General features: G+C 45.2%; 1 long non-coding RNA gene across 41 annotated transcripts in view; it reads right to left on the bottom strand.

The window, feature by feature from the left end:
• Positions 1-6,256: 6,256 nt before the first annotated feature.
• The window catches only part of Junos, a 116,720-nt gene continuing 99,918 nt past the window's right edge, over positions 6,257-23,058 (bottom strand). For 19 of the 41 annotated variants that reach the window (XR_867924.3, XR_003955068.1, XR_003955059.1 and 16 more), the window contains 2 exons: positions 13,838-14,102; positions 6,257-9,523 (listed from right to left, as the gene is read on the bottom strand). This is a non-coding gene — a long non-coding RNA (jun proto-oncogene, opposite strand). The other 22 variants (XR_867920.3, XR_003955069.1, XR_867919.3 and 19 more) reach the window with 11 other exon arrangements.

Raw genomic sequence — 23,058 nt, 5'->3', positions numbered from 1 at the left:
CACAAAATAGCACTAGTAATAGTGTCAGGGATTGGTATTCATCCATGTGATGGATCCCAAGCTGGTCCAGCTGGTCTCTGATCCATTTTTGTCCCTGAATTTCCTTTAGACAGGAGCAACTTGGGGTAAAAAGTTTTGTAGGAGGGTTGGTGTCCCCATTCCCCAGTTGGGGGTCCTGTCTGACTACTGGAGGTGGTCTCTTCAGGTTCCATATCCCCACTGTTGGGCATTTCTGCTAAGGTCACCCATAGTAAGTCCTGGGAGCCTCCCCCATCCCAGCCCTCTGGGAATTTCTAAAGGTTCTCCCACCCCCTACTGCCTCAGCAGCTCCATATTTCCATTCATTCCCCTGGCTCTCTGGGTCTCTCACCTGTCTTCCCTAATACCTGATTATCCCCCCATTCATCTCCCCGTTCCCTCTCCCACCCAGGTCCCTCCCTCTCTCTGCCTCCTGAGATTATTTTGTTACCATTTCTAAATAAAATTTAAGCATCCTCTGAGAGGCTCTACCCAACAGCTGACTGGGACAGATGCAGATACTCACAGCCAAGGGCAGGGACCCCATGAAAGAGTTATGGGAAGGATTGAAGGAACTGAAGGGGATGGCAACAGTGTTAGCTAACCTGGATCCCTGAGAGCTCTTAGAGACAGAGCCTCCAACCAAAGAGCACACAGGGACTGGTCTGAGGCCCCTGGCACATATGTGGCAGAGGGCTACCTTGTCTGGCCTCAGTGGGAGAGGATGCACCAGGGATGGGGGAAGAACCATATGAAGAGGAACTGGGAGTGGAGCAACATTTGGGATGTGAATAAATATTACAATTAATTAATAAAAATGAAAACCAAATTCTGAAGGAAAAAAATGATTTCTGGGGTTGAAAAGATGTCTCAGGTGTTAAGAATGCTGCTGTCCTTACATAGGACTGGAGTTCGATTCCCAGCATCAGAATGGAATGACTCACAATGATCTCAAGTGCTAGTGGTCGGAACATCTTCTCCTGATCTTTGTCAGCACCTGTACACACACACACACACACACACACACACACACACACACACACACACACACATGTATATATCAAGTTGTTCATATGTATGTAGCTTTCTTTTCTGTTCTGTTTATTTCTGTTTGTCTATATTTTTTTATTTTTTTAATTAATGTATTTTACACTCCATATTTTATCCCCACCCCCTCACAATCCACCCTCTGACTGTCTCACATCCCATACCTGCTCCCTACCCTCTGTCTCCACATGGATGTCCCCATCCCCCACCCCACCTGACCTCTAAACTCCCTGGGGCCTCCAGTCTCTTGAGGGTTAGGTGCATCATCTCTGAATGAACCCAGACCCTGAAGTCCTCTACTGTATGTGTGTTGGGGGCCTCCTATCAGCTGATGTATGCTGATATATGATATATGATATGATATGATATGATATGATATATGATATATGATGTATTATATTTGGTAGCCCAGTGTTTGAGAAATCTCAGGGGTCTAGATTAGTTGAGACTGCTGGTCCTCCTACAGGATCGCCCTTCTCTTCAGTTTCTTTCAGCCTTCCCTAATTCAACAACAGGGGCCAGCTGCTTCTGTCCATTGGTTGGGTGCAAATATCTGCATCTGACTCTTTCAGCTGCTTGTTGGGTCTTTCAGAGAGCAGTCATGATAGGTCCCTTTTTGTGAGCTCTCCATAGCCTCAGTAATAGTGTCAGGCCTTGGGACCTCCCCTTGAGCTGGATCCCACTTTGGGCTTGTCACTGGACCTTCTTTTCCTCAGGCTCCTCTCCATTCCCATCCCTCTAATTCTTTCATACAGAAGCAATTATGGGTCAGAGGTGTGACTGTGGGATGGCAACCCCATCCCTCACTTGGTGTCCTGTCTTCCTGTTGGAGGTGGGCTCTATAAGTTCCCTCTCCCTACTGTCAGGCATTTCATCTAAGGTCCATCACTTTGAGTTCTGGGAGTCTCTTACCTCTCAGGTCTCTGGTGCATTCTGGAGGGTCCTCCAATCTCCTATTTCCTGAGGTTGCCTGTTTCATTCTTTCTGCAGGCCCTCAGGGCTTCAGTCCTTTTCCCTCACACAATACCTGATCAGGTTCTCTACTCCCCACTCTACCCTCCCTCCCCATCCACTTTCCCTCCCAGATCCCTCCCTCCCTCCCCATTTGTGGTTGCTTTCTTCTCTCTCCCAAGTGGAACTAAGGCACTAAGGCATCCTCACTTGGGCACTTCAGCTTGTTAACCATTTTGAATTCTGTGGACTGTATCTTGGGTATTCTGTCCTTTTTTTTTTTTTTTTTTTTTTTTTTTTTTTGCTAATATCCACTTATTAGTGAGCACATACTGGAGTTTATGAAACTGGAAAGCTTCTGTAAGTCAATAAGGACATAGTCAATAAGACAAATTGACAACCTACAGATTGGGAAAAAAAAATCACTAATCCCACATCCGATAGAGGGCTGATGTCCAAAATGTATAAAGAACTCAAGAAGTTAATCACCAAAAATATGGGGTATAGAACTAAACCGAGAATTCACAACTGAGGAAAGTTGAATGGCTGAGAAGCACCTAAAGAAATGTTCAAAGTCCTTAGTGATCAGAGACATGCAAATCAAAATGACTCTGAGATTCCACCTTATACTAATCAGAATGGCTTAGATCAAAACCTCAGTCAGTAACGTATGTTGGCAAGGATGTGGAGAAGGAGGAACACTCTTCCATTGCTGGTGGGATTGCAAAGTGGGTACAACCACTCTGGAAATCAGTCTGGAGGTTCCTCAGAAAATTGGATGTAGATCTACCTGAAGACCCAGCAATACCACTCTTGGGCATATACCCAAAAGATGCCCTACCATGCCACAGGAGCACATGTTCCACTATGTTCATAGAGGCCTTATTTGTGATAGTCAGAAGCTGGACACAACCTAGATGTCCCAAGACAGAAGAATAGATACAGAAAATGTGGCTCATTTACACAATGAAATGAGTTTTGCAGGCAAATGGATGGAACTGGAAAATATCACCCTGAGTGAGGTAACTCAGACTCAAAGGGACATCTATCTTTATTTTTAACCAATACCACACTATTCTGCAGCTGTGTATGTGGGTGGGCATGGGAGAATGCCCTGATAGATGGATACCAATGTCTTTTTTCAGTATAAAGTGAGCATTCAGTCTTTCATCATTAAGCATGAGATTGGCTGTAAGTTTCTCATAGATTTCTCTTTACAAATTAGTTCGATAATTAAGTGTTTCGTGCATTAGACTTTTTGTAAGTACTGCTTTAATGAAGTGCCACGAGTTTGAATAATTTTATTTTCCTTCAGTCAAAATACTTTATCATTTCTCTGTGATTTCTTCTTTCCCCCATGTGTTACAAATATGGTTGTGATCACTTTATTTCCTCTAATCCTTTGTTGAGAGTCTGCTTCCCCAGCATGGAGTGGCTTCTGCTCATATGTGCGCTGACCAGAGTCCTCTACAGTCTTCAGGCTCTGCTATCTGTTTGCCCCTGTCCTGTCCAGCCTTCTGCCCTGCGTACTCTCTTTGTCTGTGTTTCTATGAACAGTTTCATCCAATCCTGCTGGGACTGCCTGGGTTCATTCACAGGACACAACCTTGATATTCTCCAGGTCATTAGGCTGTGGGTAGGACTTCTCTCATGTGTTCCATGTCATTCAGGGATTGATGTCCTTCATGCTTTATGTCAGTGCCCCAAATCATTGGATTGCTCGGTTTTTTTTTTCTGGTGTGTGTGTGTGTGTGTGTGTGTGTGTGTGTGTGTGTGTGTGTTTCATTACGTAATACATAATACAGCTTTGTTGGTTCTGTCTGTAGATTTCTGATATTAAGGGCATCTTCTGTTTGTTCTAGTAGTTACTAGTTTAATTCATCTTTAAATACCATCTTCCTCTGTATTTTGTGTACAGTACCTACTAGTTTACTATTATGAGTCATGGAACAGTTAAGGTGTTCATCTTTTTCTTGTTCCTCTTCTTACTAAACTGATTACAGTCAACATGCTTCTTAGTGTATGTGTGTGTGTAAATTGTCATGTGGTTAAAGTTGTAGTTCTTTTATTTGTATTTTGTGTATTTGTTCTCAATTCTTATCAGGTCTGAGGTACAACGTTCTGATAGGACAAGCTGGAAACACTGCCGATTTAAGCAGACCAGTTGGCATTGCCAGTCTCCAGAGCACTACCCTGGGAAGTAAAGATACACACTTGAGTTTTCATCCCTCAATTACCAGCTGTTCTCTGACATTGGGGTCACTCTTTCACCTATTCCAGTGCGTTTGATTGAATGACAGTGGCCTCTGTGGGCTTATATATCTGAATGTTTGAGTCCTACTTGGTGGGACTGTTGGAAAAGACTACGGGGTATGGCCTTGTTGGAGGAGGTGTGTCACTGTGGGTGGCCTTTGAGGCTTCAAAAGTCCATACTATTCCCAATCTAATGCTTTTGGATCAGATGTAAATTCTCAGTTACTTCTCTAGTGCCATACCTGCCTGACTGATGTCATGTTTCCTGCCATGATTGCTATGGACTCTTCTACTGTCTAGAGCCATGAGCCTCTAGATTAAATTCTTGCATAAACTGCCTCTGCCATGTATTTTGTCACGGCAATACAAAAGTAACTAAGACACTCTGTCAGTTTCCTAATTTATAAAAGGAGGTGATGAGGGGTTGGAACTCACTGACTATTCTTCCAGAGGACCTGGGTTCAATCCCTAGGACCAACATGGTAGCCAACAACCATCCATAACTCCAGTTTCAGAGGACCTAACGCCATGCTATGGTCTCCACAGAAACTACATGAATGTGGTACAGCGACGTACATGCAAAATACAAGCGACATACATGCAAATACATAAAAGTAAAAATAAAGTTTAGTTTAAATTTTTTTAATGAGGTAACACAATTTTTTAAAATTGTTCAGAGACTTGAGCATTATAGTAAAATGCTTATTATAAACACAATATGTAGAAAGCGCTTAGGAAAGTTATAGTTACTATTAGTGAAAATTAAAATGAACAAACATTTGTGTAATATAGGTGGACATCTATTAATACTGTGCTAATGGCCTTCATTCCTGTTTCACTTAATTGTCACAAAGAATCTGAGGCACACTCATGTCATTTGCAACATGGGGGCAGTGAGACTATAAGAGGTTAAGAACCCAAGCAAAGCCCACCTGGCACACAAATAAAAGTGGCAAGGTTAAGACTGAAATAGAGCCAAGATCAGCTACTACTGCTTTGCAGCTGCCCTTATTAAGCTGAATATTGGCGTAGTAATAAGAAAAAAATAACCACACACACACACATACATACACACACACTCAGTCACATGGACACACATGCATACACACACATACATTAACTTTATTCTGAGAACAAACTTGGCCTTAAAGCTCTGTGTACAGACAGGATACATCTGGACAAATATAACATGCCTGTTTTTCCTAACCCTAGGTTCACAGCCTGGCTTGCAGACAAGGTATATATGGAGACCTTCCTGGATACAGTCCAAGAAGAGGAGAGAGTGGGAAGGGCTGGCCCCGTGGACTGCAGGAGCATCCAGTACATCTCGTTTAGCCTGATCCTGGGGGAATGTTAAAGGGGTCATAGCATAGACGTGTCTGGTCTATTCAGCACTTTACAGTTTCCAAAGCTGCTCAGCTCCATGCTCTCCTCTTCTTTTCTCGACGGCTGAAGACATAGTGACTGGAAGAGGTGACAGCAATCTCCAACCTCCCAAGGATTTGTCTAATGCTTTACCCAAGATATGATTCTGATTTCATGGATGATATTTGACCTTCCACTTTTCTGAATAGGGCATGACTATAAGACAAACATCAGCATTTGACTGGACACTACATGTTCTCAGCACTATGAAATGACCTGTAACAGATACATCCTACAGGCTGACTTTTGCTCCGGAGCCATCTTTTTTAGGAGTTCTAAGCTCCATATGGAGCTGTGAGCTACTCAAAGGACTTTTAATGTGAGTAATGAAGGAGACAGACTCACATATCACATGTTCCAATTTTATAGGGGAAAAGCTAAAATAAAAGCACGTTGGGGATGACAGCATCCCTTCACCTCACCTGTGGGATTCGGAACAGTGTCCCAGAAAGAAGACATGGGTGCCAAAGGAATAGGATCTGGCATGGATGAAGGTATAGAAACACATAAAAATCTTGATATGCATATATTTTAGCATATATTAAAGAAAGAGAAACTTTCATACCAAAAACATGAGTGTTCTTTATTTTTACATGAAGAATGAAATCTTGATAGAATATCTGATACTACAGGAGATGCAGCTTCTTCAATGTGCTTCTGAGTTGATCTGCATTTTAATTTTATACTAATGAATGCTTAGCATCCCACTTCACATAAATACATAGTATGAAATGATAAAAGTAGGCTTAGGGCCACTTCAGAAATTGTTGGAAATCCCTTCCTAATCTCAACCCAAAATACACTGAACAATTTTTTTTTTCTTACTCAAGTCAGCAGTTTTAAGGCCAAACACTGAAACTCAAGATAACTCAAACGTATATTAATTTGATACTTCCATGCTGCAGAATGACGATAGAAAAATATTAAATCTTGTTTTTCATAATTAAACCATTACATTTAATTATGAAAATAAATAAGAAATAAGAGCAGAAAAGTTTGTACATTAAGAAAAACCTAACATTTATAATGTATAGTAGTCTTAAATCTGAGCTGAAATATTTTCAGGGAGCATTTGACAGTGTTGGGGTGCATGCATAGTGCAAAGTGTGTAGGTTCTCTGTTCAGAACCAAGGTTTCAGTGAAGTCATGTGATTCAACATAGGCCAGAAACAGCCAGAAACCCTTAGAGTCATCATGCATTTGGTTTTGAATTCACTTTTAGTCATTGCACATTTAAAAAAATGTTTCTTGTTGCTGGACTTTGTTTTGCTTTGTATTTGGGGTGTGTGTTATGTGACCCCTACAAGGAGCCATATGTGGATTAAAAGTTTGACAAATAAGGACTAACAGGAAAGGGTCATGAAGAGACTGTTCAAGGTGGAAGCCCACACAGACTGTGGGTGGTGGGCCTGGGATACATTGTTCTACCTTACCAAGAAGCTCAACACAGCCAGGCCTTGAGTGGTCAAAGGTATGTCCTGTGGCACCTAGAAAATCATCTCTTAAACCCTGGAAGAAAAAGTTGAGTTCTGTAGTGAGTAACTTCTAAGCTGGCATTATAAGCTTCCAACTTCCTCTGTTCACTAGTGTGGACAAGATGCCTAGCCACTCTGTGTCTTAGTTTCCTTATCTGGGAAGTAAAGATAGTAATAAAACCTATCTTCTTCACTTATTGCTGGAGATGAAATGATTCAATACACATAAAACACTTCATACCATATCTGCTTTTAATTAAGCAAGCAATAAAAGTAGGCTAGTATTATGCATACACCCGTTTTCTATTGGGGAATCATGTTTTATGACTCTAAATAACTAGTCAGGTTATACCTTAGGGGCAGATACTCTGTGCCAACAGAAGGCCTAGGATGAAGCAGGCTTTCCGTAAATATTTGTTGAACAAGTAGAAAATGGCGGTGCAGATACATTTGAGCTGTAGCAAGTAAGTCACATGTCCCTGGCTCACTGGATAACCACTAGGAAAACGGTAAAGAAGAGGAATAAAATGGATCTGAGCTTCCTGAAATGGGTCTTACATGGCCAAGGTAGGGGAGGTAAGAAAAGGAACTGCATTCAGATATAACCAGCCAGCCTGGGCAAGTGTAAAGCTATAGCAACGAAGGAAGCAGAAACTTTCAGCAGGTCTGCCAGAGTGTAAGCTTCATTCACAGTTCACATAACCTGCATGTCTATGTTGGTGCCATTCATGTCAACCAGAAAAAGAGGATCTGAGAAACAGTTGTCAGATCAGGAAATGAAGGGTTGAAGAAAGAGCTTTCTTGTAGGTGACAGGTATCATGACTGCTTTTATTTTCAATGACTAGATACCTGTGGGGGTGAAAGAAGAGAAGAAAGAAAATCATCACTAAAGATTAAAAAAGAAAGAACTAGTAACCAGTGTTTCAAGTGAACAAACACCAGGAGTCCTCTTCCCTTCTTTTCTCTTTCCTGACATATCAGGATGTTTCTATGATCCATAGCCTCATAATCACACCTCAAATTGCTAGGAAAGATGACTAAATATTTGGCAGAGTGTATACACACACACACACACAGAGAGAGAGAGAGAGAGAGAGAGAGAGAGAGAGAGAGAGAGAGAGAGAGAGAGAGAGAGAGAAATCAAGAAATCTAAGAAATGAAATGCCTGGTAGTCAGGGATAGTCATCCAAAGTCCTTCATGTTTAATCCTATCTCAAACACTGGGTTCTCAGAAAATACATTCTTCAGTCAGAACATGTATAAGATTAGCATCTGTATTGGATTGGTTGATGATGGATCACGTAAAAGACGGTGAGCACGTGAGACTGTTTTGTTTAAGGACAACACTGTAGCTGGCTTAGCTTGTATAATTTTATGGCTGTCACATAACCACTAAACCACCTAATGACACATTTCTACCACACAGCCTCTCATTAGGTCACACACAACTGTGTTCAGGACAGACTTGTCTGAGTAGCTCCTGTTTGAAATTGATAAACTCCCCTTCGATTCAGGCTTAGGAGAGCAGCTTTATTATAGCTCTCGTATTAAGAAGGGACACAGTCCATTGAGGTAAGAAAAATGTGACAAAGGTTCTAGACTATCTTGGGGGCAGCATGGTGCAAAGAGCTGGGGCAACTGGTCAGTCTATCTGCAGTAAGGAAGGAAAGAGAAGGCAGGAAGTGAGACTGGCCTATAAAACTTCAAGACATGCCTCCGTGACCCACAGCCTCTATCAAAACTCAGTCTCCAAAGGTCCCATGATCTTCAAAGCAGCACTGGCTGATGAATAAGTATTCAGATACATGAGCCTAGGGGGGCATTTCATATCCAAGCCACACTAGGACCAGAGGAGCACATATAATAAGAATGTCCATAATAAATTAAATGATTACTACTTCGAACATCTAGTGAGTGTTATATACTGCCAAATGCTTGAAACAAAGTGAAAGACAGGAAGAGTGAGCTTCAGAGGTGTTGAGGTGGCTATGGCCAAGTCCATGAGTGTCTGGGGTCTAGATCCCAGTCTGTCTGACTCCTAGGACTATATATAAACCCTTAGCCATGCACTTCCCTTCAGCTGCTTGGAATTTGGGGCTGGCAGAGTTTAAGATCATCTGAAACTCCTAGTGGAAGCCAAGATGCATGCTCTGTCTGCAGAGATGAGATGAGTACCCCTGTTCAGATGCCTTTACCAGTCCAAAAGAACCAGAAGGCTGCCGAGCAGGGACCAGGAAGCTGCACTCCGGAGAACTAGACCGAACGTCACTCTGCCACTTTCTGGCTCGCAGCCTCCAGTGAATCACTTAAATCCTATGGGCCCTGTTGTTTATGCCTTCTTCATGCTCTGCTCCTGCAAAACAGTTTAAAATACAGAATAAAGGTTTTTTTTCTAAATGGCCCCTTTGTACTCATAGAAATTTGTTTCTTTAAATGTTTTTTTTTTCTGATTAAAAAGTAATGTTTACCTATGAAAGAAAAGACAACTTTGTTAAAGTGGTATAGACTTGCCAAAGACACAGGAGAAAAAAGCCTGATTCTCTGTGATATGAAAACATTACAGTTGAAAATCTGAATTTCAAGAAGCATGGAAGAGGTTTCACTCAGCCATTGATGTTTTCTGGGGGCAGTGGCCTGTCCTGAACTTTCTTGGCTTTCCTCTGGAAGGTACTTGTATTCTTGCTTGCTCTTTAGGGTTCAAATATAATGTGAATGATGGATTATGAATCCTTGTACTCTTTTGAAAGCGAAAATAACATAAAAGCCTCTTGGGATTTTTTTTTTCTTTACCAAATAATTCACTCAACAAACTCTTCTAAAGGCGGGCTGTGCCCAGGGTTGTGTAAGGAGATACATAGCTCCCTCTAGGCCTCTGTAAAAAAGGCTTAGGCCCAGCTCACAAAGAAAGCAAAGAGAGTATGTAAGAGGACCCAGGGGAGATGTAGGCCCTATCCCAGAGGAGGTGAAAAGATTGTATCTTGACGTATGAACTGGGATTTCACGGATGGCACAGTGTAGATAAGCTATGATCTGAACAAGTTTGTGCTTCACCTCCTACCACGAGAGCATAGAGAGACCCGCCAACCCAAGGCACTTAGCAATAAAAGGAACCCAGTGATAGTTATAGTATAACTGGTATAAACCGCAACACCTGAAGGAACCAACCACATGGCCACCTGACTCCATGCTAAGGTTTTAGAGGTATGAAGAATGGGCTCCAGTCCCATTTCATATACACTGAAATCATGGATGAAATGGTTGATGAAAATGGCACCCTGGGAGAAGAAATTGCCTGACCTAGTTGTCAGCTTCCTCCAGCCCTCCTGAACACTGACATAGCATCTTGGAAACAGTGTTCAAGATAGGAAGGTGTGCATCCCCATCACTATCCTCCAGCCAGTGTGGAAGCAACACAAGACTTCCCAAACTACTCAGACATCCAACTCCACACACCTGGGAACACTGCCTTAGTTCTTAGCATTTCTCCTTGATATCAGTTCACTTCTTTGGTTAAAGGCTGCCCCTTCTCTTGAAGGGGAGTATTTGGGAAAGTCTTGAGAGTATAAGAGCAAATCCAATTGGTTCTAAGACACAATTGATACTTTTATCCTTAAAGTATGGTAATGATATGCTATAAGCCACGAGCACCATGCAAGAGTCATAGATGCTGGGAATGGTGTTGTTAATATGGAGAAGATGCCGCTAAAATGGAGAGCTGGAACCAGATCACGAAGTACATTGAATGCCATCTTCAATGAGTTTGGACTCACCCAGCTGGCAATAGTGAGCCTATGGTGCTTACTGTTCAAAAGGATATTTGATTATGTGGTTCTTTGGGTGTGGGGGGCAGGGGGAATGGGAAAAAACTAAATAAGATCAGGGAACACAGCAGCCATGAAAGCAATTTCCCCATTTAGTTTTATGGTTTCTACTTACTTGTCCTTGTTAATGCTATCTGTTCCCTACCATACCCCAATGCCATCATCAAAGAATTGTATCTCAGTGGACACATTTCAAAAGCTTCAAGTCCAGCCCAATCCCAGCCAAGGTTGCCCTGGAAACCTTGAACACACCACAGCCAGTCCAGGCTCATTGGGCATAAGATACAAGCTTCTGTATTCTGAGCATCCTATCATGAAAAGTCCCTGAAGACTTGTTCTCCCTGTGGAAGAGTATATTGTCTTGTCTCCTTCCATGAGCTCTCATCCTGACTGACGCTGCCTGGGGCCCAAGTCAAAGCCAAGAAACTAATGCAAAGATGGCAGCATGACCTTTTGAGCTATTCTGAGCATTAATAAAGGACAGGCTTGAAAGATAAGAGTCTCTGTGTCATCAGATATCTCTGAACAAGTTTGTACTCAAAAGGATTCCTGCAGGTGATTGAGCAGTTGTATCTGACCAATGAGTTGCTGGCTCTTTGGCCTCAGACCCTATTCCCTCAGCTGTAGAATGGTAGTTGCAGAAGTCCTTTCTCTCAGGGGGAACAGGGCAGTAATGATGCTTGGCCCGGTGCCAGATACCAGGACCTACTCAGCAGACACTGTAAACTACCATAGTTACTGTCAGCTCATGAGAGGCAATGGCTGAGTTCTGTGCTTCCTGTTCCTTCTGTGTGTGACCCTAAACCGGGAACACAGGGCAGTACAAGTCCCACAGACAAATGACTGGCCGCTAATGGTATTTAATCTAACTTTGGGGTGGGGGGGCGGGGGGGGTGAATCCCAAGAAGTAAAGAGGCAAGGCCAAGACCACATGTGAAGATTCAGGGAGGCTTGGGTTGGAACCATCCCCTCTGAGGCCTAGCCATGATTTTGGTTCTCCCGTTGGCACTGTTCCTCTTTCTGTCCCTAAGTAACACCCAAGACCTCAGGCTGTCTCATTCCCTGAGCCTTGTCAGTTGTAAGTTCAGACCACTGACTGCCCAGACATCCTGTATGGATCGCAACACTACAAGCTGACAGTGTTGCTGAAATCCACCTTCTGTATTAGGGAGGTGACAGGCAGAGAGTAAAAATCAGAGATCCCAGTCTTTCAACCAGTAAAGCTCAGAACTAAACCTGGGAGGGGGTGGTCCTAAGACTGTAGACAGCACCGGTCAGCTGTGGAGGCCTACTGAGAGGAGGCACAGTACAAACAGAGACATGGTGGTGACAACAAGTCTGTACAGCCTGGGCTGCAGGCAGCAGAAGAGGGGTGGAGGTGGTGGGGGTGGATCAGAAAGTCTCCTGGAGCAGACAGTGGCCTTCTTCTGGCATCCAGACTTGACTAGGTTTTCTCCAGGTTGAAGAGCTTGGCGAAAGGGAGGATGGGAGGCTATGCGGGGAGGATGGGAGGCTATGCAAAGGAAAGGAGGTACCTTTGCTGAGGCAAACAGGTGTGACCCTGCTGGGGTGGGGTGTGGTCACTGGAGGAGAGAGAGCTAGGTGTGTGACACTTAGGCTAACGAGGCAGGAAGATCACGAGTTCAAGTCTGGGAGTTGGGGAGATGACTCAGCAGATTAGAGCTCTTGCTGATCTCCCAGAGGACCTATGCTCTCCTCCCAGCAACCAGCATAGGGCAGCACCTAACAGCCTCTAATTCCAGTTCCTGTCTTTTGAACTCCTTGGGCAAACACACACACACACAAGCACGCACGCACGAAGTGGGGGAGGAGCAGGAGGGGGAGAAAGAGGAAACGAAATATTTGGTTTTTTTGTTTTTTTTTTTTAAGGAGTTCAAGGCTATCCCCAGCTACTTGGTGAGTTAGAGACTATTCTAGGCTATATAAGGACAAGTCTCAAAGAAAGAGAGAAAAATTAGATACTGACCCAGAGTCTGAGATGAGCCAGTGACTTCTGGAAGCTTCAGAGTCCTCACCTGTACAGTGGACATAATGCCGGCTTTCCAAGTTTCTTTATGAAATGAGACACATGCACGACTATATCCTGACTCAGTGCTACTCTTTATATTCACCTCATAAAACTCCCTCCCTCAATAAAATTTTTTAAATGAGCATATTTTTACTTATGCTCCCAGAAGCACTAAGAATCTATCTCATGATTAGTCATACGCCATAACAATACAATTAATAATAATGTTAATTACTGCTGATTGAAGGCACTAAGTGCTTAATATGTATAATCTATAGCTAATCTAACCCTCGGAGCGTATCTAAAGATAAGTATCATTACTCCCATTTTATGGGTGAGGATAATGAGACAGAGAAGTTAGGAAATGTACACAGGTCACCCGCTGGGTAGGGATAGGTCTGGCCTTTGAGAAGAAAAAAAAAAGTGCATCTACAAAAAGGTCAGAGTAGAGTGAGGAATGCCCTGAGTTTGGAGTTCATGTTGGTCTTGGCGATCTCCCTCTGTTTCTTTCTCAGAAAGAAAGCAAACATTTTAAGTGTCCACGGAGAGAGGGGCAGCCTTACAGATGAGGAAGAAGGGTCCGAGCTCAGGCTCCCCCAGCCGCCCAGGACCGTGGCTGTCCTGCGCAGGTCCCTGCGCTGCCCCTTCCCACCGTGGGTGGCTCCCAGCGGCAGGGAATCACATTATCTGTTGGGAAGGCGTCCAACACCCTCCTCCCGCCAGCCAGTGTTTGCTCAAGGCCTAGCTCTTCAGAAACTGAAACCAGCAGCCCGAGCTGCCAGCCTGAGGACGCCCGCGGGCTCTGCCCAGGCTTTACCTTCTATGGGGAGGCCCGCGGAGGGCGGAGCGAGCCGGCGCCGCTGACGTGGCCGCCCTGCCCTCGCCCCGGGCGCCCGCCTCCTCCGCGCCGGGTGTGGGAGCGCGGGGCTGGGAGAGCGAGGTGCGCGGGCGTGGGAGCGCAGGAGCAGCCGGCGTCTGGTGCGGGAGGCTGGGGTGGCGAAGCGCGGGCGGGGCAGGCGGTGGCGGCCGGAGAGCCCGGGGCGAGCAGTGGAGGGCAGGAGAGTAGGGCGTGAGTCTTAGAGCTAGGAGAGGAGAAAGAAAATAATGTCTGGTCATTATGTTTGGCGACAGGGACCGAACCTAGTACCCAAGAAGCGCTCAGGACATGTTGACAGTGGTACTGTCCTTGCCCATCCGATAGGGGGACAGTGTGCCCTATGAGTTTATGAACTTTCTTCCTTCACAGTGTTTAGGCACAGACTGAAGGAGATCAGGCGATCCGAGAGGGTGTAAAGGATGAGAATGGATAGGGACTCAAACTTGCTGTCTCCCAACACTGATGTGATGACCTCAGAAAGCTTGAGCGGGACAGTAGCTGAATTAGAATCCAGAAGGCAAACTTAGAAAAGCACTTTGTAAACCACTGACTTAAGACAAAGGTCTCTTTCACCTTCAGAGTTCCTTCAGCTACGTCCTCTTACTAGCAAAGCAAATAAACCCACAATTTGCTTCCTAAATAATTAATCAAAACCCAGAAGTCACTCAACACATTTTCAGTAAATATTCACTGGAAATGTCTAAGTACCAGTTGTGGCCAAGTGCTATGCTGGGCACTCAGGGGGTGGCAAAGGAGACGAACAAAGGCTATGTCCTCATGCATTACCCAAACTGTTGGACACAGAAATCGAACAACTCAGATACTGACATCCAACTAACCAAAGATACAGGTGTGTCTACAGTAGACAGATAATGTTTTCAGTCAAAAGTAAATAAAGGTGTCTTTCTCTTCTGTGGCCTCATAAGTAGAGAGAGAATCTTGCCTCTGTACATGAGCTAGAGAGAGAGGGGGGAGAGAGAGAAAGAGATAGAGAGAGTATTAATTCTGTTATGGATCTAGCAAGTCCAAGTTCCTGAGATTAGCAGCATAAGGCTGCGTGGAGAAAGCCTACAGGAAGAGCCCATGGCTTGCTTCCTGTTTATGTGTCCCTCCTCACAAGAAACTCCTAACAGATGGCCCCCACTCAGTTCTCAGTGAGTGAGTGTCTAAGAGGATGACCTTTGAAACCAGGTTTCAAGAGTTGACTTCAAGGCCTGTCTTAGCAGACCTCTAACCACGGGCCAAGTACTTAACCTCTGTGTGCCTATGCTCCTATTCTGTGAAGTGTTATGGATAATACCTAGTCCACAGAATTCTAGGCATTAGAGACGGTGCTTTAAGCAGGTGGCAGGGATTCGGTGTGTGCGCAGCAGTGCTTTGGTGCTCTCTGCCTAGAGAAACCTTCCTCCCCCTTTCTCTTCTGGGAGAGTGTGTATTTATAGTCCAATGTCACCTCCTTTCTGGAACCTCCCTTGCTTTATTGGCAAGGTAATTGGATGCTTTGTCTTCTATGTTCCCATCTCTTTCATAGTACCTTAGAGGACCCTTCATGCTCCAATTAGGTTGTCTAATGTGGTGTGTTTTCCTTCTTTATTCGACTACAAGTTCTTAAAGAGTGGGGACTATCTACAATTTGCCCCATCTCTAAGAAACCAGGCAGTCCCCAGAGCAGGGTGAGCTCTTGACACTCTCTTGAGTGAGTGGGTGGATGGGTGAGTGGGTGGGTGGATGGGTGAGGGGGTGGGTGGATGGGTGAGGGGGTGGGTGGATGGGTGAGGGGGTGGGTGGATGGGTGAGGGGGTGGGTGGATGGGTGAGTGGGTGGGTGAATGGGTGAGTGGGTGGGTGGAGGGTGAATGAGTGGGTGGATGGGTGAGGGGGTGGGTGGATGGGTGAGGGGGTGAGTGGGTGGGTAAGAGGGTGGGTGGATGGGTGAGGGGGTGGGTGGATGGGTGAGGGGGTGAGTGGGTGGGTAAGAGGGTGGGTGGATGGGTGAGTGGGTAGGTGGATTGGTGCTGATGGATGGATGATAGGTGAAGTAATCCTCCCAGGACTGTGAAATTCGAGTCCAGAGTCTGTGTTTAGTTTATGTGGAGAATATCGCATTTTTGAGTTTCTGTTTTGCCATCTGGATCTTGGAATAAAAGCACTGTATTTGGGGGTCAGAAGTTTAGGGCAGATGTATACATACATGACAGCACACAGATGTATACATACATGTATACATACATGACAGCACACAGGAAAGACTGCAGAGGAGTCAGTGTTTGTACTCTAGCCCCAGCTCTACCCCTTGTTAACAGGATGGTCTTTGACCAATCTTGACCTTGTTATAATGGGGAAGGCAGAACACACTCATGACCTGTTGAGAAAATCAAGAGATATTCTTTGTAAAAAGCCTGGGGTGCAGAACATATATATATTCAGAAATTAAACTTGCCTCCCTTCCACACCTACCCCCTTTGTCTGTTCTCCAGACACATAGGCCTGGACGCTCAGTACCCAAGACAGCTGTTCAGATGCCATATTTTGCTCAGAGTGACTAATGCCCCTTAAGCCAAGGTTGGAAAGCTGACTCCCGAACCAAGTTTAAACTTGAGTGCTGAGTTAGAAGCAGGGAATGCGGCTGACTGGTTGATTTAATTAATAAGGACACTTTTGAAAGAGAGCCCTTTTAAAACCAACAAACATTCCAAGGAAATTGAAAGCAAGAGCTAATCCATGATTTCATGTGTAGGTTTCTCGTGTGACTGAGAGAGTCCTTATGTAAAAATATGAATAATAAATCGTCCAAAGCCCACGTGAGCATTTTTTTCAAACTCTTAAGAGCAGTGGTTAGAATTGGCTTTGGAATCAATTAGCCAGTTAATTGGGGTACTATGTTGTAACAAATCTTAACTGTCCTTCTACTACACTATAGTATATTCTAATAAACTATTCAAAATCCTCCAAGTATACTTATCAGTTACTACTGGACCTAGAATATTAGCACATCACACATGAAGCCCCCCAGTCATCCCCCACCTTCTTACTCTGATTTCGAAAAGGCTGAAATGGGGGCACCGAGGGCCTTGGGCCTGAGCTTACCCATGGCTCAGCCAGGGAACATTTGGCAGGAGAACTCAAAGGGGAAACCTGAGAGTGCAGGACCTGAGAGATGTCCTCCAAGACGTAGGGATCTTATTAGCAAAGCCAAGCGCCCTGCCAAGGAGGGCATGTGTCTGAATACCCAAAGAAAATAGGATACAACTCACTTTAATGTCAGCACCTCCAAAACTTGGGGGGGCTACTTGCATTTCTGCCTTTTTCTTTTTTAACTCCCCAGCCCATATCTTGACCAATGCACGTTTCTGTAGCTCTCTCCTGAAAATTGCCTTAGAAGCCCCTGACAGAGAACAGTTCCCCTCCTTTCCCCTATATGCTTAATGGTACACAGTGTTCCCATTGGGATCTCGCTTCAAGACAATGAATGATGTGCTGTCCTTCTTCTCTCATCTCCCCAAGCTTCCTCTTTTTCTCTGCATTCATGGAGAAGTAATTGGTCCATGCTAAACCACAAGGGCTTGCCGAGCTCTGTGAGCTACAGACCTGGGAAAGCTTCCCCACCATCCAGACAGCCAGCATTTTCATAACCTCCATTTTTTTTCTGGCCTTTGTACATTTTTCTCCTGTCTCCCTTCAGCAAATAGCTTTTGCCTACTTTCTATCCTTTTCTGTAGATCAGCTTCCATTTTCTGTAAATGGAAATATGCCATGTAGACACTTTGACGAGCTTCTTTCTCCGAGCACAGTTGTGTTGGCACACCAGTGTCTTCGGTCTGTGGATTTTCTTGTGGGGCAAGATCTGGGCTCATCTAGAACACAGACCGATGCTGCGGTAAGGACGTCTGTGGGGAAGACTCTAAGGGGATAGGAAGAGGTTGGCATTTGCTGCCAGGATATATATATATGTATGTATGTATATGCTGTCTTCCCAGCCCCCACTGCTTGGAGCTGTGAATTGGGGAGATGCTCGCTTGCTTTTGGATCCTCAATTTCCTCGCCTGGGAATTGGGGTGATGATAAAGCTCTTTTCTCTGAGAGAGTTTGTGAAACTCCACAGAGCCAGGAGATAAAGTGCTCTGTAAACTGTGAAAGGTCAACCCTGGGCAGGGATTAGGCCTGGATCAAGCCAACACCACCCTGGGAATGCCCCAGCTCCCAGCGATATTTAAAGAAAAGCCTTGGCATCCAGTGAAGCTGCATGCATTTGTCAGTCGTTACAGAAGCAGCCAATAGGGGCTGGGCCTGGTGTCCTTTTAATCTTGGCCCCATCTCTAAAATGTCAAGGATTCTTTTCCTTTGACCCTCCCCCACTGCCTCTATGTGGACTCTGTTTGTTTACAAGATCTCCCCCGCCTCAAGAGCTCCAAGGACCAGACAATTATTCTTCTGGCCTGGAGTACTTTGATAAGGCTGATAAGGTCAGTCTATCTGCTGCAGGCTCCAAAGAGCAACAGAAAGAGGAACTAAGCCTGTGGTGGGGTTTCAGAGCCTGCCAGGCCTGGCTGTGGCTTCCTTTGGCCAGGACTTGGGACAATAACCAGTAGATAAGTAAATATTTGTCTCCTCTTTAAAATCAATTTGACTATAATTATGAATTTTTCTTTTGGGAAAAAATTAAATACATTCTTGAAGTAGCAAAAAATAAATAAATAAAATAGATTTGACTTAAGAAGTCAACTCGACTTGAGAGTGATCGTTTCTGACCTCAAAGGAGACTTCTCTGCCCTTTCTTAGCAAAGAGAATTGTGTAACCTGGAGGGTGTACAGACCCAGAGTCTAGGATTCATTCAACCATTCATTTCTTATCTGACCCTGGCAAAGCCACTACCCTTCTCTGGGTTGTAGTTCATGGGAGCTACCATTCTTTGAATACACATGAGCTGACACACTACATTTTCTATAGACTTCATAGACTATGATGGTCAATGCTATTCTAAGTAGAGGAAGGTAAACTAATCTATCCAAGGTGCTGTTAGGGTCAAAGATTGAGCTCTAAAAGCCCTAACAAGCAAGGCTTAGTCACCAGTCCTCTGTAGGACCAGTAAAGAGACAAGACACAGAAAAAGCCAAAAGCAGAGAGATGTATTTAATGTGGCCACATTGGAAAGAGGCCCAGTTACAGTACCTTGGGCCAACCCTACTAATCCACCTCCTCCGACATGAGGCCTAGGGACGAGAGAGCAAGGGGCATGCAGAACTAAGGAGGTCACCCATTACCGACCCATCCTTGTTTCTGCCCCTCTCTTTTTGAATGTGGTCAGAAAAGTCAGGACTGTATGGTGGCTCTTCTGAGAAGACAAGCTCCTCCTCCATTGGCACAGAGCCTCAGTCTTCCCCTTACAACGTGAGGTCCATAGGCAAACTCTTGTTCTTGGGTGCACTGTCTCAATGGTCCAACGGACCAAGAAGGGAGGGACTCTGCTCCCTGTAGAGTATCTCCTGTCAGAACAGTTACAAGGTCATCTATAAAACTGCCAGGATAGGGGCGAAGCATAACAGAAAGTGTGTCTGTTGTGAACATGAGGCAGGGTTCTCAAGAAGTGAACTTAGTATTTCCTGGTTACTGTATGAGAAAAGAAGCCTCTGTGACCCACTTATTACAGGGCAATAGGGCACGCGTCACTGGCAAAGACACACACCTTCACGTGTTACATACCCTTATGTAGACCCACAATACACTTCTACATCTAAAAAGCTCTGGGTAGTCTTACCTTAAAGGAATATAACTTTATTTCCAAAAAAAGAATTAAATTTATCATCAAACATTTTTTTTCTTGGTAACATTTTAAAAATATATCCCAAGAAACAGGTATTCCTCAAAACACCAGACTCTTGAACTGAGGGCCTAAAGAGTTTATTCATCCAGCTATGAGAATCCCACTCATAAAACCTGTTTCTTGTACCTCTAGTGATGAGAGGCTTATCACCTGCTGACAGAGCCTGCCCTAATGCTGAACTAGTGTGCAGTACTTGGAACCCCGCCACCCAAAAGAGAGACGTTGCAAGCCACATGTGTGCTTCAAGATTTTCTTAGGAGACACAGGAAAAAAAGAAATGCTAATTAACCCAATGGATCTGAAACCATCCTTTCAACCCTGTAGCCCATTAAAAATATTAGTAAGGCATTTCACTGGCTTCTTTAAAAATAGCCTTTGAAATCTGGTGGTCAGAAGTTTAATGTGGCTAGTGTTTACTGCACCAGACTGCACAGGACTGAAGATCTGTCTGCAGGTAAAACTGAGCACCTCCTGCCTACATCTCCCTTCCATGATCCTTGGGTACAAAGGCATGGTCTACAACTACCACCAACGTGAAGATGGGTCTTCCTGTTCAATGGGTCCAACATGCTGCCAAGTGTCTCCTCCTTTCCCCGACTACAGAACTCAGTCCTGGGATAGTTCTCACTGTCTCCCTAAGAAAGAGCATTTCACATATAAATATACTCTGTAGACCAGGGACCTCTCTTGCCCATTGTGGCGCAGCACAAATGGTGGTCTTCATCACCCTTTTCTCTTACACTGAACCGACAGCATCGAATTGGTTAACAGTGTTTTTAGGGCATCTCCTTTTTGCTCCCTGGGACCAGTTTCCCCATCTGTCAAATAACAGGTTTGAATCTTCCAAGGCTCGGCCCTTTAGCCTGCTCCCGTGCACACCGCCAGTCTGCCTCCCTGCTAGTTTCCCCCATTAAAACGAAATCTCCGGTTATTATCTCTACTCGAAGCATAATAAGCACATTTTGCGTGCTTAGCACGTGCCGGGCCCCGTGTAAAGAGCTGTGAAAAGGGCACTTCATTTGGCCTTCTCCGTAGCCAAGTAAAGTAAGCACTGTGATTATCCTCTTCTATAATTGTGGAAACTGAGGCATCGGGTGGTTGACTCATAGGTCAGAGGCCTAATGAGGGCACGAGCTGAGCTGAGGACTACTGCCCAGGGGTCCTTTCCAGGCCCCCTTTGCTCCAGCTGTGAATCACGTTCCATCCTTGAACCCGAGGTAAACTCGGGTCTCCCGTGACAGTTCAGGAAAACCAGGTTTCCCTCCATATCCTTGTTTGTAAAACCGGAGATTATCCTCCTTCTGTTTTCCAGAGGAAGGAAGCACCGCTGGGCCTGCCTTGCTGAGGAAATCCTACCCTTTGCAAAGGGACTTTCTTCCCATCCCCTTGACCTTTCAGGAAAGGGGGGAGGCCCCGGGAAGGCTCTGGAAGAGGACCGCAGAGCTGAGTTCGCCCTGTCTAGGGCAGGAGTATTTTTAGAGTTGGCTCTACACTGTTTACAAGGAAGCTGGTCCCCTGAGCCTGCCTGCTCCCTCCAGGGAACACTGGCTGCCAGCCCCACCCACCCGCTTTACTTTGCCCCTGGCCCTCCCTTCCTCCCTCCCAGCTCTTATCCTAAGTCTCCATCAGCTCCTGGGCTCTATTTGCAATCGGGTATGCTACAGGACTGCCCCAGGCAAAGAAACCTGAAATTTTTCCTGCAGAGGATCAACTGTGTTGGGGCACTGGGAAACAAGCTGCTTACAGCTACAATGGCCTGGGGGGCCTTCTGGGAGCCCTTTCCAGCAGCCAAGCCAAGGGCCTGCTGAGCTGTCTGCTGTCTGCTGTCTGCTGTTCCAAGAAAGGGAGACAGACCCTCAGAACTTGCCAATGTGAGGGGGCAAAGGACTGCAGGCCCTAGTCGGCAGGCCCAGCGGCTGGCTCTGCCTACAACTCTTACCTGGTGTGATACTGCTCTCCTGTAGATCTTCTCCAGGCTGGTGACTGTAAAGTATTAATAGGACAGTCTCTAGCATGTGCCAGGCATGCAACACCCAGGATCGCGGCAATCATTTCTCTAATTCTGATGCTTCTCCCAGTGTCTACCTGAAGGAGACTTTTAGCAAAGGATACTTTCTTTATTCTTTTAGCTCAGAGATCATTCACTTCTAAGTCGGTGGATAAACTCTGAATCCCCAAGCCAGGCATGCCCAGGAGCTTGCTAGCCAGCCAACCCAACTGAAATGTTAAGCTTTAGATTCAGTGGGAGACCCAGTCTCTCAAACTTCAAAAGGAATGTGATAGAGGAAGGCAAGACACCTGATGCACTTCTCTGGCCTATGTGTGCACATGTGTGCACACATTAAAATAATAATAATAATAATAATAATAATAATAATAATAATAATAATAATAATAATAAATTGTCCTTTGGCCATGTACATTCATAAAACATTAGTCAGGCCATTTATTCCTTCCCCTCCAGCTCTGACCCATCCTCCTGCCGTCCTGAAGTCTTGCAGAAGATATTCAAATGTGCTTGTCTGGGTCAGTCTCTAACTTCTAGAGCAGGCCCTTTATGTGTCTGGCTTCTGAGAGCATCACCCAGACCAGTCCTCATAGACTTGGCCCAAGTGAACCAGACTTCCCAGAGTCTAGCCCTAAGCTGGCAGTGCTGAGTGGGAAGCTAAACCTAGGTGACCTAGGCAGACTGGTGCCACCTGATCCCTCTTCAGATGTGTGTATACAAATGGCAAGGTCTCAGAGATCCTCTGGGGAAGTGGCCTTTCTCCTCCTGGTTGCAGACTGGACTTCTTCAGCAGCTGAGAGCTTCTAGGTGTTTAGTTGGGACAGTTTCTTTCCCACAGGCATTTCCTCTTCCTCCTCCTCTTCCTGGCCACCTACTCTTCCTCCTCCTGTTTCCCACTTCCTCCAACTCCTTGTTTCTTCCTCTCCTCCACTTCCTCCTTTACCTTGTCTTCCCCACAGCTGTGCCGCTAGCCAGATCAGCCCCCACGTTTATCCTAAGGGAGGATTCAGTACAGAAGACAGGGGTAGAGCTCTTCCCGTGAGGTCACACCTCAGTTCCTCTCCTTTCCATGGATATATGCTGGACTCCAGGCCCTGGGCCAGCAACTCAGAGACCTGGCTACTTCTTAGCCCTGGGAAGTCAAGTATGAGAAAATATTTCACTTTTGTCTACCTTTATGGTCTCAAAGAGTTGCATCCACACTGTCCCATGTTGAAGCTGCTTTGAGAGTATGAGTTGAGTTAAAGGGATGTCACACCCCCCTGGTCCCCTGCCTACCAGTAAGAAGCAGCAATATGCTTGCCTGTAAGGAAGAGCGTTGAGAGGAGGCTG

This window comes from Mus musculus, chromosome 4, assembly GCF_000001635.26.
Source record: "Mus musculus strain C57BL/6J chromosome 4, GRCm38.p6 C57BL/6J".
Classification (NCBI taxonomy): Eukaryota; Metazoa; Chordata; class Mammalia; order Rodentia; family Muridae; genus Mus; species Mus musculus.
This window is presented reverse-complemented; position numbering and strand designations above follow the sequence as displayed.